The sequence below is a fragment of the Rutidosis leptorrhynchoides genome, chromosome 2, assembly GCF_046630445.1.
Source record: "Rutidosis leptorrhynchoides isolate AG116_Rl617_1_P2 chromosome 2, CSIRO_AGI_Rlap_v1, whole genome shotgun sequence".
NCBI lineage: Eukaryota > Viridiplantae > Streptophyta > Magnoliopsida > Asterales > Asteraceae > Rutidosis > Rutidosis leptorrhynchoides.
The window spans coordinates 267874910-267894047 of NC_092334.1; positions in this window are offsets into that span (position 1 = coordinate 267874910).

Here is a 19138-nt window from a genome sequence, read left to right on the forward strand (position 1 = left end):
AAATGGAACAAGTTAATCATACAGAATATTAAGAGTAGTTAATAGTATTTCGTAGCATAATATGAACTCATTTATAAAAGCTTTTTCTTCATATTAGCATTTTATAAGTTTAAATTCGGGTAGTACCTACCCGTTAAGTTCATACTTAGTAGCTAATATACAATTCAACTACTACAATTCTATATGAAAATCTGATTATAATAATATTTCGCGTTCAAACTTTTATACAATATTTTACAAACTTACAATACCGCTTATTTTACATCAAGCATGAAATATAGCACACAATAACTTTGATACAAGATAGTTGTGAAGATAATTCTAGCTAGTACACAAGTCGTTCAGCAAAGGCAATAAAGACACGTAATTCATACATCCAGAAACAAGTCATGCATTCTGGTTTTACTAGGACTACTTCCCATCCTTGGTCTTGTGGAACATAACCGTTATGGCCGCTGATAAGACAGCGTGTTGTAACGTCGTCAAAGGGACGAGGGTTTTTAATGTCCAACAGTCCCGTAACAATCTAAAAACCTCATTTCTTACCCCAATTACCGACTCCGTTACTTGTGGGAACGTTTTGTTTAATAGTTGTAGCCCGATGTTCTTGTTCTCACTTTGGTGAGAAGCGAACATTACTAACCCGTAAGCATAGCATGCTTCTTTATGTTGCATGTTAGCCGCTTTTTCTAAATCATGAAGTCCTATATTCGGATACATTGAGTCAAAATAATTTCTTAACCCGTTGCGTAAAATAGCATTTGGGTTCCCCGCAATATATGCGTCAAAGTAAACACATCGTAACTTATGGGTTTCCCAATGTGATATCCCCCATCTTTCAAACGAAAGTCTCTTATAAACCAAGACATTCTTGGAACGTTCTTCGAATGTCTTACAAATGGATTTCGCCGTAAATAGTTGTGCCGAAAAATTCTGACCGACTCTAGACAAGATTTCATCAATCATGTCTCCGGGTAGGTCTCTTAAAATATTGGGTTGTCTATCCATTTTGTGTTTTTATACTGTAAAATAGACAAGAGTTAGATTCATAAAAAAAATACTTATTAATAAAAGCAATTTTTACATATATCATAAAGCATAAGCACACTATATTACATATATTACACCACACGAATACAACTATCTTATTCCGACTCGCTCGTTTCTTCTTCTTCGGTTTTGGTTCGTTTTGCCAAGTTTCTAGGGATATATGATGTTCCCCTAATACGAGCCGTCGTTTTCCACATTGGTTTAGAAAAACCTGGTGGTTTAGAGGTTCCCGGGTCATTGTTACAACTTAAGGGCTTCGGGGGTTGACGATACATATAAAGTTCATCGGGGTTGGAATTAGATTTCTCTACTTTTATGCCCTTTCCCTTATTATTTTCTTTTGCCTTTTTAAATTCAGTTGGGGTAATTTCTATAACATCATCGGAATTCTCGTCGGAATCTGATTCATCGGAGAATTGGTAATCCTCCCAATATTTTGCTTCCTTGGCGGAAACACCATTGACCATAATTAACCTTGGTCGGTTGGTTGAGGATTTTCTTTTACTTAACCGTTTTATTATTTCCCCCACTGGTTCTATTTCCTCCTCCGGTTCCTCCTCTTCCGGTTCTGATTCTTCTTCCGGTTCTGATTCTTCTTCCGGTTCTTCTTCGGGACGAATCATTCCAATTTACATTTGACTCTTCATTATTATTAGGTGAGTCAATGAGACTTGTTCTAGAGGTAGACATCTATCACATAATATCAAACGCTTTAAGAGATTAATATATCACATAATATTCACATGTTAAAAATATATAGTTTCCAACAAAATTTGTTAAGCAATCATTTTTCAAGTAAACACGGTCGAAGTCCAGACTCACTAATGCATCCTAACAAACTCGATAAGACACACTAATGCAAAATTCTGGTTCTCTAAGACCAACGCTCGGATACCAACTGAAATGTCCCGTTCTTAATGATTAAAAACGTTCCATATTAATTGATTTCGTTGCGAGGTTTCGACCTCTATATGAGACGTTTTTCAAAGACTGCATTCATTTTTAAAACTAACCATAACCTTTATTTCATAAATAAAGGTTTAAAAAGCTTTACGTAGATTATCAAATAATGATAATCTAAAATATCCTGTTTACACACGACCATTACATAATGGTTTACAATACAAATATGTTACATCGAAATCAGTTTCTTGAATGCAGTTTTTACACAATATCATACAAACATGGACTCCAAATTTTGTCCTTATTTTAGTATGCAACAACGGAAGCTCTTAATATTCACCTGAGAATAAACATGCTTTAAACGTCAACAAAAATGTTGGTGAGTTATAGGTTTAACCTATATATATCAAATTGTAACAATAGACCACAAGATTTCATATTTCAATACACATCCCATACATAGAGATAAAAATCATTCATATGGTGAACACCTGGTAACCGACATTAACAAGATGCATATATATATAAGAATATCCCCATCATTCCGGGACACCCTTCGGATATGATATAAATTTCGAAGTACTAAAGCATCCAGTACTTTGGATGGGGTTTGTTAGGCCCAATACATCTATCTTTAGGATTCGCGTCAATTAGGGTGTCTGTTCCCTAATTCTTAGATTACCAGACTTAATAAAAAGGGGCATATTCGATTTCGATAATTCAACCATAGAATGTAGTTTCACGTACTTGTGTCTATTTTGTAAATCATTTATAAAACCTGCATGTATTCTCATCCCAAAAATATTAGATTTTAAAAGTGGGACTATAACTCACTTTCACAGATTTTTTACTTCGTCGGGAAGTAAGACTTGGCCACTGGTTGATTCACGAACCTATAACAATATATACATATATATCAAAGTATGTTCAAAATATATTTACAACACTTTTAATATATTTTGATGTTTTAAGTTTATTAAGTCAGCTGTCCTCGTTAGTAACCTACAACTAGTTGTCCACAGTTAGATGTACAGAAATAAATCAATAAATATTATCTTGAATCAATCCACGACCTAATGTATACGTATCTCAGTATTGATCACAACTCAAACTATATATATTTTGGAATCAACCTCAACCCTGTATAGCTAACTACAACATTCACATATAGAGTGTCTATGGTTGTTTCGAAATATATATAGATGTGTCGACATGATAGGTTGAAACATTGTATAAGTGTCTATGGTATCTCAAGATTACATAATATACAATACAAGTTGATTAAGTTATGGTTGGAATAGATTTGTTACCAATTTTCACGTATCTAAAATGAGAAAAATTATCCAATCTTGTTTTACCCATAACTTCTTCATTTTAAATCCGTTTTGAGTGAATCAAATTGCTATGGTTTCATATTGAACTCTATTTTATGAATCTAAACAGAAAAGGTATAGGTTTATCGTCAGAAAAATAAGTTACAAGTCATTTTTGTAAAGGTAGTCATTTCAGTCGAAAGAACGACGTCTAGATGACCATTTTAGAAAACATACTTCCACTTTGAGTTTAACCATAATTTTTGGATATAGTTTCATGTTCATAATAAAAATCATTTTCCCAGAATAACAACTTTTAAATAAAAGTTTATCATAGTTTTTAATTAACTAACCCAAAACAGCCCGCGGTGTTACTACGACGGCGTAAATCAGATTTTACGGTGTTTTTCGTGTTTCCAGGTTTTAAATCATTAAGTTAGCATATCATATAGATATAGAACATGTGTTTATTTGATTTTAAAAGTCAAGTTAGAAGGATTAACTTTTATTTGCGAACAAGTTCTAGTGATTACAAGTTTAAACCTTCGAATAAGATAGCTTTATATGTATGAATCGAATGATGTTATGAACATCATCACTACCTCAAGTACCTTGGATAAACCTACTGGAAATGAGAAAAATAGATCTAGCTTCAAAGGATCCTTGGATGGCTTGAAAGTTCTTGAAGCAGAATCATGACACGAAAACAATTTCAAGTAAGATTTCCACTCGAAATAAGATTGTTATAGTTATAGAAATTGAATTAAAGTTTGAATATGATTATTACCTTGTATTAGAAAGATAACCTACTGTAAGTAATAAAGGTTTCTTGATCTTGGATGATTACTTGGAATGGATTTAGAAAACTTGGAAGTAAACTTGCAATCTTGGAAGTATTCTTGATTTTATGAAACTAGAACTTTTGGAATTTATGAAGAACACTTAGTACTTGAAAATAGAACTTGAGAGAGATCAATTAGATGAAGAAAATTGAAGAATGAAAGTGTTTGTAGGTGTTTTTGGTCGTTGGTGTATGGATTAGATATAAAGGATATGTAATTTTGTTTTCATGTAAATAAGTCATGAATGATTACTCATATTTTTGTAATTTTATGAGATATTTCATGCTAGTTGCCAAATGATGGTTCCCACATGTGTTAGGTGACTCACATGGGCTGCTAAGAGCTGATCATTGGAGTGTATATACCATTAGTACATACATCTAAAAGCTGTGTATTGTACGAGTACGAATACGGGTGCATACGAGTAGAATTGTTGATGAAACTGAACGAGGATGTAATTGTAAGCATTTTTGTTAAGTAGAAGTATTTTGATAAATGTCTTGAAGTCTTTCGAAAGTGTATGAATACATATTAAAACACTACATGTATATACATTTTAACTGAGTCGTTAAGTCATCGTTAGTCGTTACATGTAAATGTTGTTTTGAAACCTTTAGGTTAACGATCTTGTTGAATGTTGTTAACCCATTATTTATTATAACAAATGAGATGTTAAATTGTTATATTATCATGATATTATGATATATAATATATTTTAGTATGATATATATACAGTTAAATGCCGTTACAACGATAATCGTTACATATGTGTCTCGTTTCGAAATCATTAAGTTAGTAGTCTTATTTTTACATATGTATTTCATTGTTAATACACTTAATAATATATTTACTTATCATTTAACATAATTAACCAAGTGTATCAATATCTTAATATGATTCATATGTACCTAGTAAGACGTTGTTATAACGATAATCGTTATATATATCGTTTTCGAGTTTCTTAAATTAATAGTCTCATTTTTATGTATATAACTCATTGTTAAAATACCTAATGAGATACATACTTATAATAAAATCATGTTAACTATATATATAACCATATATATGTCATTGTATAGTTTTTACAAGTTTTAACTTTCGTGAATCACCGGTCAACTTGGGTGGTCAATTGTCTATATGAAACCTATTTCAATTAATCAAGTCTTAACAAGTTTGATTGCTTAACATGTTGGAAACACTTAATCATGTAAATAACAATTTCATTTAATATATATATAAACTTGGAAAAGTTCGGGTCACTACATTTGTGGTCGGTATATATGATACTTTTGACCCCATATAAGTAGTGTCTCCAAGTCTTTAATGCAAAAACAACCGTGCCTAATTCCAAATCATGTTTCGTATAATACTGCTCATGAATCTTCAATTGTCTAGACGCATAAGCAATTACTTTCGTTCGTTGCGTTAATACACAACCGAGGCCTTGCTTTGAGGCGTCACAATATATCACAAAATCATCATTCCCTTCAGGCAATGACAATATAGGTGTCGTAGTTAACTTTTTCTTCAACAATTGAAATGCTTTTTTGATATTGCACATTTCTCATATATTTATCATTGCAATATGCGTCATTTTTAGTCCATTCGGATACGGTTTTAGTTAATATTCGTGATTATTATGTGGATTATGGTTTTGGAGCCGAGAAGTTCATTGTTACGCAGTTGGAGGTTGTTCGAGATGCATTTTACACCATGATATTTTTATGTACCTGAATTGCCAAGTTACTTATGATTATTTGGGTATTATTCGAGTTTTGATGCATTCAAGTTGAAAGAAAAGTGAAGATCAAAGAGACAGCAATTCGGCACTCCGCTCCATTTTATGGCGCCCCGCTCAGCAAGTTGGCGCTCCGCTCCACAAATCAGCACTCCGCTCCGTATAACAGCATTTCCAAGCCAAGAGAAAAATAAAATAAAAAAATCTTTCCTTTGTTATGGAGCGCCACGCCGCCTATCGGAGCGCGGCGTCGAGGCCCGCGACCTGGTGACTTTTTGGGTATAAAAGCTAATTTTCAACCCTAATTGATATATCTTTTTGGCAGCCGATTTTCAGACCTTTAAGGACGAAAAAGGTGATTTTTGGGGAATTCCAAGGTCACCAATCTCATCCAATCGATCCATTAACACGTTGCAATCCCACAAACATTGAAGATTCATCATCATCCTTGGTTGATTCCGAAATATATATATATGTGTCGACATGATAGGTTGAAACATTGTATAAGTGTCTATGGTATCTCAAGATTACATAATATACAATACAAGTTGATTAAGTTATGGTTGGAATAGATTTGTTACCAATTTTCACGTAGCTAAAATGAGAAAAATTATCCAATCTTGTTTTACCCATAACTTCTTCATTTTAAATCCGTTTTGAGTGAATCAAATTGCTATGGTTTCACTATTTTATGAATCTAAACAGAAAAGGTATAGGTTTATAGTCAGAAAAATAAGTTACAAGTCATTTTTGTAAAGGTAGTCATTTCAGTCGAAAGAACGACGTCTAGATGACCATTTTAGAAAACATACTTCCACTTTGAGTTTAACCATAATTTTTGGATATAGTTTCATGTTCATAATAAAAATCATTTTCCCAGAATAACAACTTTTAAATCAAATTTTATCATAGTTTTTAATTAACTAACCCAAAACAGCCCGCGGTGTTACTACGACGGCGTAAATCCGGTTTTACGGCGTATGTCCGGTTTTACGGCATTTTTCGTGTTTCCAAGTTTTAAATCATTTAGTTAGCATATCATATAGATATAGAACATGTGTTTAGTTGATTTTAAAAGTCACGTTAGAAGGATTAACTTTTATTTGCGAACAAGTTTAGAATTAACTAAACTATGTTCTAGTGATTACAAGTTTAAACCTTCGAATAAGATAGTTATATATATATATATATATATATATATATATATATATATATATATATATATATATATATATATATATATATATATATATATATATATATATATGAATTGAATGATGTTATGAACATCATTACTACCTCAAATATAGTAGGTAAACCTACTGAAAGTAACAAAAATTGATCTAGCTTCAAAGGATTCTTGGATGGCGTGAAAGTTCTTGAAGTAGAATCATGACACAAAAACAAGTTCAAGTAAGATTTCTACTCGAAATAAGATAGTTATAGTTATAAAAATTGAATCAAAGTTTGAATATGAGTATTACCTTGTATTAGAAAGATATCTTACTGTAAATAAAAAAGATTTCTTGAGCTTAGATGATTACTTGGATTGGATTAGAAAGCTTGGAAGTAATCTTGCAAACTTGATAGTATTCTTGATTTTATGAAACTAGAACTTATAGAATTTATGAAGAACACTTGGAACTTGAAGATAGAACTTGAGAGAGATTAATTAGATGAAGAAAATTGAAGAATGAAAGTGTTTTTAGGTGTTTTTGGTCGTTGGTATATGGATTAGATATAAAGGATGTGTAAGTTTGTTTTCATGTAAATAATTCATGAATGATTTATAATATTTTTGTAATTTTGTGAGATATTTCATGCTAGTTGCCAAATGATGGTTCCCACATGTTTAATGACTCACATGGGCTTCTAAGGAGCTAATGATTGAGTGTATATACCAATAGTATATACATCTTAGAAGCTATGTATTGTACGAGTACGAATACGGGTGCATACGAGTAGAATTGTTGATGAAAATGAATGAGGATGTAATTGTTAGCATTTTTGTTAAGTAGAAGTACTTTGATATATGTCATGAAGTCTTCCAAAAGTGTATTAAAAGATCTTAATACACTATATGTATATACATTTATCTGGGTCGTTAAGTCATCGTTAGTCGTTATATGTAAGTGTTGTTTCGGAACCTTTAAGTTAACGATCTTGTTAAATGTAATTGATCCATTGTTATTACACTTAAATGAGATGTTAAATTGTTATGTTAACATATTAACATGGTGTATTAATATATCTTAATATCATATATATATATATATATATATATATATATATATATATATATATATATATATATATATATATATATATATATATATATATATATATATATATATATATATATATATATATATATATATATATATATATATATGTGTGTGTGTGTGTGTGTGTAAAATACTATTACAACGATAATCGTTACATATATGTATTGTTTCGAAATCCTTAAGTTAGTAGTCTCATCTTTCTCGTGTAGTTCATTGTTAATACACTTAATGATATATTTAATTATCATTTCATGATGTTAAGCATAGTGTATTAATATCTTAATATGATACATATGTATTTAGTAAGACGTTGTTATAACGATAATCATTATATTTATCGTTTCGAGTTTTCTTAATTAAATAGTCTCATTTTATGTATATAACTCGTTGCTAATATACCTAGTGAGATACTTTCTTATCATAATATCATGTTATATATATATATATATATATATATATATATATATATATATATATATATATATATATATAACATATAATTTTTACAAGTTTTAACGTTCGTGAATTGCCGGTCAACTTGGGTGGTCAATTGTCTACATGAAACTCATTTCAAATAATCAAGTCTTAACAAGTTTGATTGCTTAACATGTTGGAAACATTTAATCATGCAAATATAGTTTTCATTTAATATCTAATCATGGAAAAGTTCAGGTCACTACACATCTTAAGAGTGTAAGCTAGAAAATCAACACTCCTAGTCCCTAACGGTAGATCTAAGGTGGCGTAATGGTGTTAACCACCGAGACTACTTCATTCAAACGAATTCCCAAACTAGTCACTTGCTTCGCAAGGTCACGATTCCTTGCCGATAAATCATTGACACGGTACTTCAACAAATCGATCTCCTCATGTTGTGTACAGTGTACTTCCTCAAGCTCATTAAAATGAGAATCGTTAGCATCCTGATTCTCCTGGATGTACAAATAGTCAACCGTTCCTAGAAGTCACTCGATGCGTCTCTTATGCCTAAAGAGTCAACTAAACAAGGTATAAATCGTGTCTTGTTGTGATTGACCCATTAATCCATCCCTGCCATTAATGGTCAGAGGCACATTATGCTCATGGTATGGGTTTCCCTCTTGTTGATTCCATCTACCTAAAATTTCAGGAACCCATATCCATCGTCGCCAGAATGGTTGGTACATCTCAAACTCATTCTTATTAGAGTTGTCGTCTGAATCATCGCTAACGATAATAGGTGCAGTCACAGTGTTGGATCCCATAGAACTAGACGATGCCATCTTAACATACACAACATATAAAAGTTAGCCTATAGAATTTCCGACGAGTAAAAATAATAACATATGACTCGAAAAATAGTAGAGACCGGAAAATTTTTGACTCAGTTATAGGTGGGACACACTAATGCAATCCTAGTTGGTCAGGTCTAGACACACTAATGCCATCCACATTTGCTATAACCCAAGCTCTGATACCATGTCTGTCACGACCCCCGTCTCGATTTCCCAAGACGTGGTGTGAACTTTAACATAGTGTCACAGGTTATAGTCAACATAGCAGCGGAAACATAAATATTATTACATCACGGTCTCTGTTTTTAGTTTTGGTACATCGTGGTTACAAAATACAAATACAGACAAAGTACAAATACAAATACATCATAATCTAGCCTATCAATACTAGATTTAACAAAAGATGTTTTTAAACTTCCACGATGCCCGACCTGAAAATGCTCCAAAAGCTAAGTACCTGAGATAAATACTTAAAAATGTCAATATAAAAATTAGTGAGTTCATAGGTTTAGTTATAATGCATAGTTAATGGACCTCAAGATTTCATGTATAAAAACAGTTAAAAAGTTATTCTGGTTTATGAGCTTTCGATATCAAACGTTAACGTAAAAGTACCCGAAAACAAGCGTCACTTAAGGTCTAAGTGCATATGGTTGAAGGTTATGCATCCGATAGCCTATAAGGCCTATCCTGATGTGAGGAGTCACCCTCAAATAGATTTATTCATAGTATTCGCGTTCACCGAACCGGTAATTAACAATATCAAAATCGGGCTTTCTAAAATTGACCTTTATTACTCAACATAGAATATAGTTATAAGTACTCGAGTCCAATATGTAAAATAGTAAACAAGTATTATCTCATCCCAAATGTATAAAAGATTGATTAAAACTGGGACTACAAACTCACAAGTAATGTGGTGCAAAGCGTACATGGTAGTCGGTCAGATTGTGTTCGGTGTTCCGGGCTTGAGACCTAATGCAATTTTATAAGGTCATAGGTCATACTATCTAATATAGTATTTAGATTAGGTCTAAGATCAATTTCTTAAGTAATCTCACATGTCCATTTCGATTCTCAGTTTCAAAGGTTACTAGTTCATAGTTTTAAGTGTAGACTGTTTTGACTACTTTTACCATAACATTAGTTTAGGTGTTTCTATTAATCTAGACATCCATTTAAGGTGAGAGTACCATATCTGGAAAGCTCTTTGAGTAAAGTTTCTAACTATGAAAATTTAGCCTCTAAACTCATAGAAGTAGGTCAAAAGTTCACTTCTTTACAAGTGTGCAAAACAGTTCAGTTTTACACTATAAGTTCCTAGGTGAGTTTAAAAATAGTAAAACTTATTTATTTGACTCAAGATTTTTACAGAAGTCTTAGGACATATAAAAGTGCTTATTCTCAAAAGGAATAACCTTCAGGTCTTCATTAACCTTGTCTTTAGAGATAAGGTTTTAGACCAATTTCTGACTTCAACAAAATCTTATGTCAACTTGATGGGACTTTATCTCAATGATTTCTTAATGGTTTTTGATGTTTTAACTATACATGGTTTCCCTATTAAGTCTATTTTTCAAATCAGAAGCCTTTTATTCAAGATCTATCTTATATTTTGATTTATACAAGATTCTTTGACACTTGGTCAGATGACTTTTTCTTTGAGATAAATCATGAAAATTTTACTAGAAGTCTCAAACACATATATGAACATCATACTAATTTATGAGTTCCTGAGATCAACCATAGGTTGGTTTTTAGGTCATGGACTTCAAGTAAAATTTTGGACAGCTCAAAGACAAAACAGTTTTATGTAGTTAATCACTCTAGTTCTTAGTTTAGCTTCATTTTAAGACATAGGATATGTAGAGATCTTAAGTTTACTGATCTAGCATCAAGATCATGGTTAGATATATAGTCATCATTAAGTGATTTAACACTCTAGATCAAGCAATTACACCACGAATGTTCTTGAACATGACTAGAAATGATGAATAGATTTAGTTAGTTGTTTATACCTTGATGATATGTGATCCTAGAACTTCATGAAGATGAACAAGAGTGGGTTTATGATCTGTATTTAGAGTGTATTTAAGTGTGAGAGTGAAAGGAGAGTGAGAAAATGAGTGGAAGTGAGCTAGAAGTGAGCTTATATAGAGGATGATGGTGATGGTGGTGGTTAACGTGGCACAACGGGAGGGCATGGGGAAGTGACTCACTACTTGGCCATTAATGAAGCTCATGATTGTGTTTTGCATGTAGGTTAGCTTAAGGATTAAGTGTAAATGGATGTAGTATGGTGATATGGATGATGATGATGATGGTAGACGATGATGATGATGATGGTGTAAGTGTTCTAGTCAACTTTTGGTTTGTAATTGAACATGTACTTGTGTAGGCTTTCTAATGTATAGTTCTAAGGTGTTTTATTTGTATGTCTAGGGTTTAAGAAGTAAGCTAAGATTAGGTTCTAATCAAGATAGATTAAGGTTAGTTAAGTGAAAGAAATGGTTAAGTACAAAGTGATCTAAACTAGTTGTGAAAGATGATGAAGTGTAGATGTAACAACCCTGATTTTTCCGTTACTTTCGTTAACCTTCCGTTAGTTTATTTAACGGCGATTATTTATTTATTATGTGTTTATGTGCAACAAATGCGTACTTGATCTTTAGAGGGTTACAATAATTAATATGGGTTGATATTAATTCATATAATTATTTCGAATAATGAAATACGATAAAAACGATACGATTTTGATAACTGCTTTTTGAGCAACGAAACGCTCGGGTTTATTTTAATAATTAATTTATTAATTATTAAATTTTTAAAAATAATTAATTTATTGGGTTTTTAATAAATTAACGTTTGGTTGCGTTTAACGATCGGTTTAGCGTTTCGGGCCTTCGGTACATTTAAACGGCACTTGAAACGAACCACACTTTATGATCAAGCAAGCCAAAACATAATATAAATCAATTTTAATAAATATACTATATAATTATTATGTTTTAAACATACTTTCAATTTATTAGAATTTATATAGATTAAAACGCGAGAAATTGACGTTTAACGTTCCGGTTTACGTTTTCGGCTGACGACACTTCAAGGCTCTTAACCGGATCCCATAGAAAGTCATCTAGAATCATTTTAGAGTCCATTAACTTCTATTTGGACCCTCTTGGCCGAAATTCTTCACCCGCCATGGTCCATATGTTATTTTCATGGCCCGTTAATGTTAAAACCCAACTAGTTAAGCCCTTTAAGCCTTTTAATCCCTAAATAATTATAACAAAAGAAGGGGAACGACTTGTAGCTGCTCCCATTCGTGATTTTCAGCCCCATATTCATCATCTAGGTCGCCATCTTCATCTCGTTCAATCCCCATCAATTGCTTGCTCGTTTGCTTAATCGTTTATGTATTCGTGATCCTCTCGTTCTTCTCTACACGTATCTACTTGCAATTTGTTATTTGAAGGAATAAAACCACTAACCCTAATCTTATTAGATCTGATTTTAATCAATTACATAGTGTACAAGAGTCTAGTGCTCAATTGATTGCGATTAAAGTTGTTGTTAGTTGTTAATTTGCTCGATTGTTGTCTTTGTTATGAAAATTGAATTTGATTGTTATGAATCTGAGTATATGAGTTTATGTACTGATCATATAATGTATTTAGATGGATAGATCTCAAAAAAATTAATAAATTTGGACTTTGGATTTGCATGATTTCATTACCGGATGCTTAAGTTATGATTAATCGAAGTTTCATTAGGGTTTCACATGTAATCCGAATTTTAGGAGTTGCATGCTTTGTGTTTTAGTTTATATAAAGTGTACTACTGTATTACTTGTGAAAATTTATGCACTTTAGACTAAATATTTGCATCAAAAGGTTATGTAATGCTCCCGATATGATAAAACGAAGTTTTGATTTGTAAAGTATGCTGAATCTGTTTTTAAGTTTACATAAAAATTGCTAGAAAAAATTAGGAATTGATTTAGACTTTGAGATTCCAGAATATGTTATTCTAAGTGTTCCTTTACATGTTTCATTTGTATGCGAAATTGCGAGAACGTGATTTGCCATGAGTTATTGCTTATCTTTGTGATGTGTTCGATTGATGTTCAAAAACTGGAGAGTCTGTAATATTTTACAAAACTGTACGAATTGGCTAAAGCAATGCTTCTGATTATTTTATCACTAGAATATTCAGATGTTTCAAGATGACACCAATTGTCCGTTCATCAAAATCTATTTTCTATATTTTATGAAAAATGTTTAAAAACTGACGCGCGAGCAGAAATTTCTGTAACGAACCTGAACTTGATCCTTTCTGATTCCTGACTTTTATTTATCGTATGAGACCCTGGCCACACTTTTTGGAATCAATTTTAAGTCTTTTTATGATCTGGAGTTTTCCATATTTATGTGAATTTTGTACTATGAGATAATATGCTAGGTATGGTACGTGTTCACGGATTTGGTGCACAACGATAAACTGAAATTGTGAAAATGATTATTCATGACCTAAAATGTATTGTATGACTTAGGTTTGACATGTTGACCAATATTTGACATGAAACTACTGATGTTGACTTTAGTTGACCACATTGACCAAGTTTGACTTTCGGTTTGACTTCGGTTGACTTTGTTTGACTTGCATGATATAGTTGACTTTTACTTTAAAACGCGTCGAGTAAAGCAATAAGATAACGTACACTATGAAACCACACTTATTTAAGATACATATATTGACCAACCTACATACGTATACTTAGGTTGCATTACTCGGCTATAAACCATGCAAGTTATTTGTTCACTTTTCATTCCGAGCTTATTCAAAGGTGAGTCTACAGTCCCGTTTTTTACATGTTTTCAGGGATGAGAATACACGCTGTTACATTTAAATTTTCAATTACTTTTATATTGACATGAGTACTACACATATGCATACTGAGTTTGTACACAAAGCCTCTAGCTTAAATACTTTTAATACCATCAGTGTAAGCACAATTTAGATGGACGGATCCGTTAGGTTGACAACCTCACCCACTATAAAAGCAGTGGTGCATTTATTTTGAAAATTAGATACACTCGTACAGGTGTATAACATTTTAGGAGGTAAAGGCGGGTATAGTGGCATCTATACTCGGGTTAATGCTAGTATTCAGGTGCTCGGTGTATGCAGCGATAGAATCTCGTGGTCAAGGAAATTAAACTATTTTTCTGATAACTGTTTTTTAGATACTATACAATGATATTTAAACTATGGTTTACGAGCAAATGAGATAAAACTTGACAGGGTGTTGTCTACAAATGATTGAAATTTGACATGGTAGTGTCAACAAACTTTTGAAACGAGCAACAGTGTTGTCTAAAAACTTTAACATTAAACTTTGGTGGTCTTTCACTAGTAAACGTTTTCGAAATGTTATTTCTTAAACATACTGTATTGTTTACCTAAAACCTGTAGATTCACTCAACATTATTGTTGACCTGTTTTTGCGTGTTTTATTCTCAGGTATTAATTGCTTCCGCTGTAGAATATTGCTGTTACATAGAAGTCAAGCCAAGCACTGGGGTGAGAGTTAACATTCTGTTAAAGGGATTTGACGGGGTGTTACATTTGGTATCAGAGCTGGTTTAACTGCGTCCAAAGCACGACCGGTTAACGTTCTGAGGATTCGGTTTCGATTAACGGCAATGATTTTGGTCGGGTTAATCGTAGAGGGGGTTCTCACAGTGTAACCTGTGACAAAGCATTGGCTCTTACCACTTGCGATCCCTTGCAGTTAAGGGTTGGCCGGCTTGGCAGAGATGCGGGCTGTAAAATCAGTGTCTGAGGTACGCTCAGTGGTCACCCTGTTCGCAGGAAAGGCACTGGGTGGGTTTTACCCCAAATGTAAGGTATTACATTTGGTATCAGAGCTTTGGCTATAGGGAACTAGGATACATTAGTGTGTCTAACTGTAGGGCGCATTAGTGAAGTCTAGTCTATAGCTGTGTGTCTTAGATGACTTTTATACACCATACCTGCACTATTTGCTTCACAATGCTACATGTAGGGCTACACGTTACACCACATACATATATGCCTTATACCATACAACATGGACTTGGACAAAATATACTATATCACGAAACACATACGTACACACGAAGCCAGATTTAACTAAATTAAGTTGACTACGCTATCTTGAACTTATGGAGTAATGTCGAATGGATATGTGAGATAGCGTAATGTAATGACCGGGATTACATTACGGTGACTCATATAGAAGTTCCGAAATTGCAAAATAAGGAATTGGGAGCGAGTCAAGTAGGTTACTTGGATAAACACCATTGTGAACACAAACTGTATAACCTTGAATAGGAGTAGAGACTTACACTGTGGAAACTAATTGTTATTATAACTTATAAGTAACTTGTAAGCATGACACCACTCCTCACCACTCGACACTTCCTGCCACCACCGATCACCACACGTCACTACAAAGACACTACTTAAACATACTCATCATCTCATACCACTACTCAGTACTGTTTATTGCTGCTAACTACTACTCCACGCTACCTCTTACTACTAGTCACGACTGATCACTACTTCTCACTGCTTGTCGATACTAAATACTACTTAACTGCTACTCCTTGCTACTTGCTACTACTCAATACTACTCATTACTGCTTACCACTACTAACTAATACTCGACACTACCAACACCTCCGCATTTTACTACTCGCTAATTTGCATCACAACTCATTTCTGATACGTCTTTAGAGGAGAAATTCTCGATAACCGCCCGCACAATACGTAGTAGATATTGTCCACTCGATTACCAACTTACCTATCATTCGGCCATTCGCCGTCCATGATTTTGTTTTCCAACATGAGCCTACCGACTGAAGACCATTATGCCTTATTGGGTGCATTAGGGTACAGGTGCATATACTTATGATGTGAGCATGCTATCTAACAACTTATAGGTCACTAATATCATCACTGCTTATCACAACCCATCGCTACTTATCGCTAACGCCACCACTCATTGCTACTAGTAATACTACCCGTTACCATATCCCTCATCATTTTGTTCCAACATACTATTCTTAAGCGACAATCATTTTCATTATACCCACAAACATTACCAACCAACTTTGAACGCATCGACACGAACTACACTTCATCTGTTTCCCGCGAGGCACACACGTCTGGGAGATTGTACCAACCCTTTTCGATTAAATATCAGATTTTGTTCGGGTTGCCATTATACCTTATTCAATTTCTTTTTCCATGAAATTCTTCCCGAAACTGCTCTCACTCACCAATCATAATGCTTATACATGATGTCAACACCGCTGCTGATGGAAGCCTTAACGCTAGAGGAATTGGTCACAACATTTATAACCCTGTGCCTCCCTTAGACAACATGTACTTTATAGAACTATTGAACTGGTAAATTTTAACCTCGTGGTTGAAATAAACTGGTTATCTGACGATACAACCAAGGCAGCTACGACCCGAAGACTATTCGAATTTCTTTCACCAATAATAATAGTGTACGGAGAAGAGATCAGTACACCGTCATGTTAAGCTAATTACTCGAAGGTCCAGAAGTACATGATATGAGAATGTATCGCAATTCTGGCACATGTGAGTAAAGATGAGCCGACATTTAAGAGACCCGAGTATTTCCCGACCATTAGAGATTGCCCTGAGGTTACACGTCCACCCCACCGTGAAATTGATAAAGGATTGAATGAGTCGAACATCCGATAATTTTACACGAATAATCTACTAAATGATAATTTAACCCGTTACCTCAGAGTCAGAAGGACCCCTTGATACCGCTAGGCCAAAGGCCCTCGGATTAATTTGGTACCGGCAGCTGCACCTGTTACGCGTACAATATACGAACTTGCACCTTTAGAACTACAAGAGCTTCCCATGGTGAAGAACATCAGGGTTGTAATGCCCTAATTTGTGACAGGTACTAAAAGGTGGGTCACATAGCCATGAAATTCCTAGTTGGAGCTCCGGTCTTGTTTGTTAAGAAGAAGGATGGGTCGATGAGATTATGTATCAACTACAGAGAATTAAACAAGGTGACAATCAAGAATCAGTATCCGTTACCGAGGATTGATGACTTATTTGATTAGCTGCAGGGATCCAGTTGTTATTCGAAGATTGATTTGAGATCTGGGTATCACCAATTGAGAGTCAAGGAAGCTGATGACCCGAAAACAGTGTTTAGAACACGTTATGGACATTATGAGTTTACAGTGATGTCGTTTGGTTTGACGAACGTACCAGCAGTGTTCATGGACCTCATGAACCGTGTGTGTAAGCCATACCTAGATAAATTCGTCATTGTGTTTATTGATGATATATTGGTGTACTCCAAGAACAGAGAAGAGCACGAGAAACATCTACGTTCGATATTGACTATGCTTAGAGAAGAGCAGTTGTATGCAAAGTTCTCTAAGTGTGACTTTTGATTACCAGAAGTACAATTTCTTGGCCATGTTGTAAGGGCTAATGGAATACAGGTCGATCCATCAAAGATTGAGTCAGTTAAGAATTGGGAAACTCCAAAGACGCCAACGCAGATTAGGAAAATTTTGGGTCTAGCTGGTTACTACCAGAGATTCATTGAAGGATTCTCTAAGATTGCCCGACCATTAACCGCGTTGACTCATAAGGGCAAGAAGTTTGAGTGGTCAGAACTGCAAGAGCCTGATTTCAGTTGTTGAAGGAGAAGTTAACAACTGCACCAGTATTGTCACTACCCGAGGTAAGTGAAGATTTTGTTGTTTATTGTGATGCCTCACGTCAAGGAATGGGTTGCGTGCTTATGCAACGAAACAAGGTTATTGCTTATGGATCGCGTCAGTTAAAGATTCACGAGCAGAACTACACTATGCACTACCTTGAGTTAGGAGCTGTTGTCTTTGCACTTAAAATGTGGAGACACTACCTGTTTAGAACCAAGTTCACTATCTTCACTGACCATAAGAGTTTACAGCACATATTCGATCAGAAGCAGCTCAACATGAGATATCGATGTTGGATGGAACTACTTATCGATTATAACTGCGAACTTCAATACCATCCGGGCAAGGCAAATGTTGTGGAGGATGTCTTAAGCAGAAAAGAGAGAGAGAAACCCCTCAGGGTTAAAGCGCTTAACATAGTTGTACGTACGAATCCCATATCACAGATCCGCGAAGCACAACGAGAGGCCATCAAACAAGAAAATGTCGATGTTGAATTTCTCAGGGGAATGGTTAAGAAATTTGACATCAAGGAGGACGGAACACGGTACTTTGATAACTGAATTTGGGTACCAAAGTTTGGTGGATTGAGAGAACTAGTGTTGGAGGAAGCACACAAGTCAAGGTGCTCAATTCATCTGGAATCAGATAAGATGTACCAAGATTTGAAGGCGTTTTATTGGTGGCCAAATTTAAAAGCTGACATTTCTACCTATGTCGGGAAGTGCTTGACTTGCGCTAAAGTTAAGGTTGAACATCATAAGCCATCAGGATTATTAACTCAACCAGAGATTCCCTAGTGGAAGTGGGTACTAATTTCCATGGACTTCATTACGAAACTGCCAAGAATGGCAGGAGGTCACGATACTATTTGGGTTATCGTAGATCGTCTCACTAAGTCCGCACACTTCTTAACGATAAGGGAAACTGATAAAATGGAGAAGTTGGCTCAGATCTAC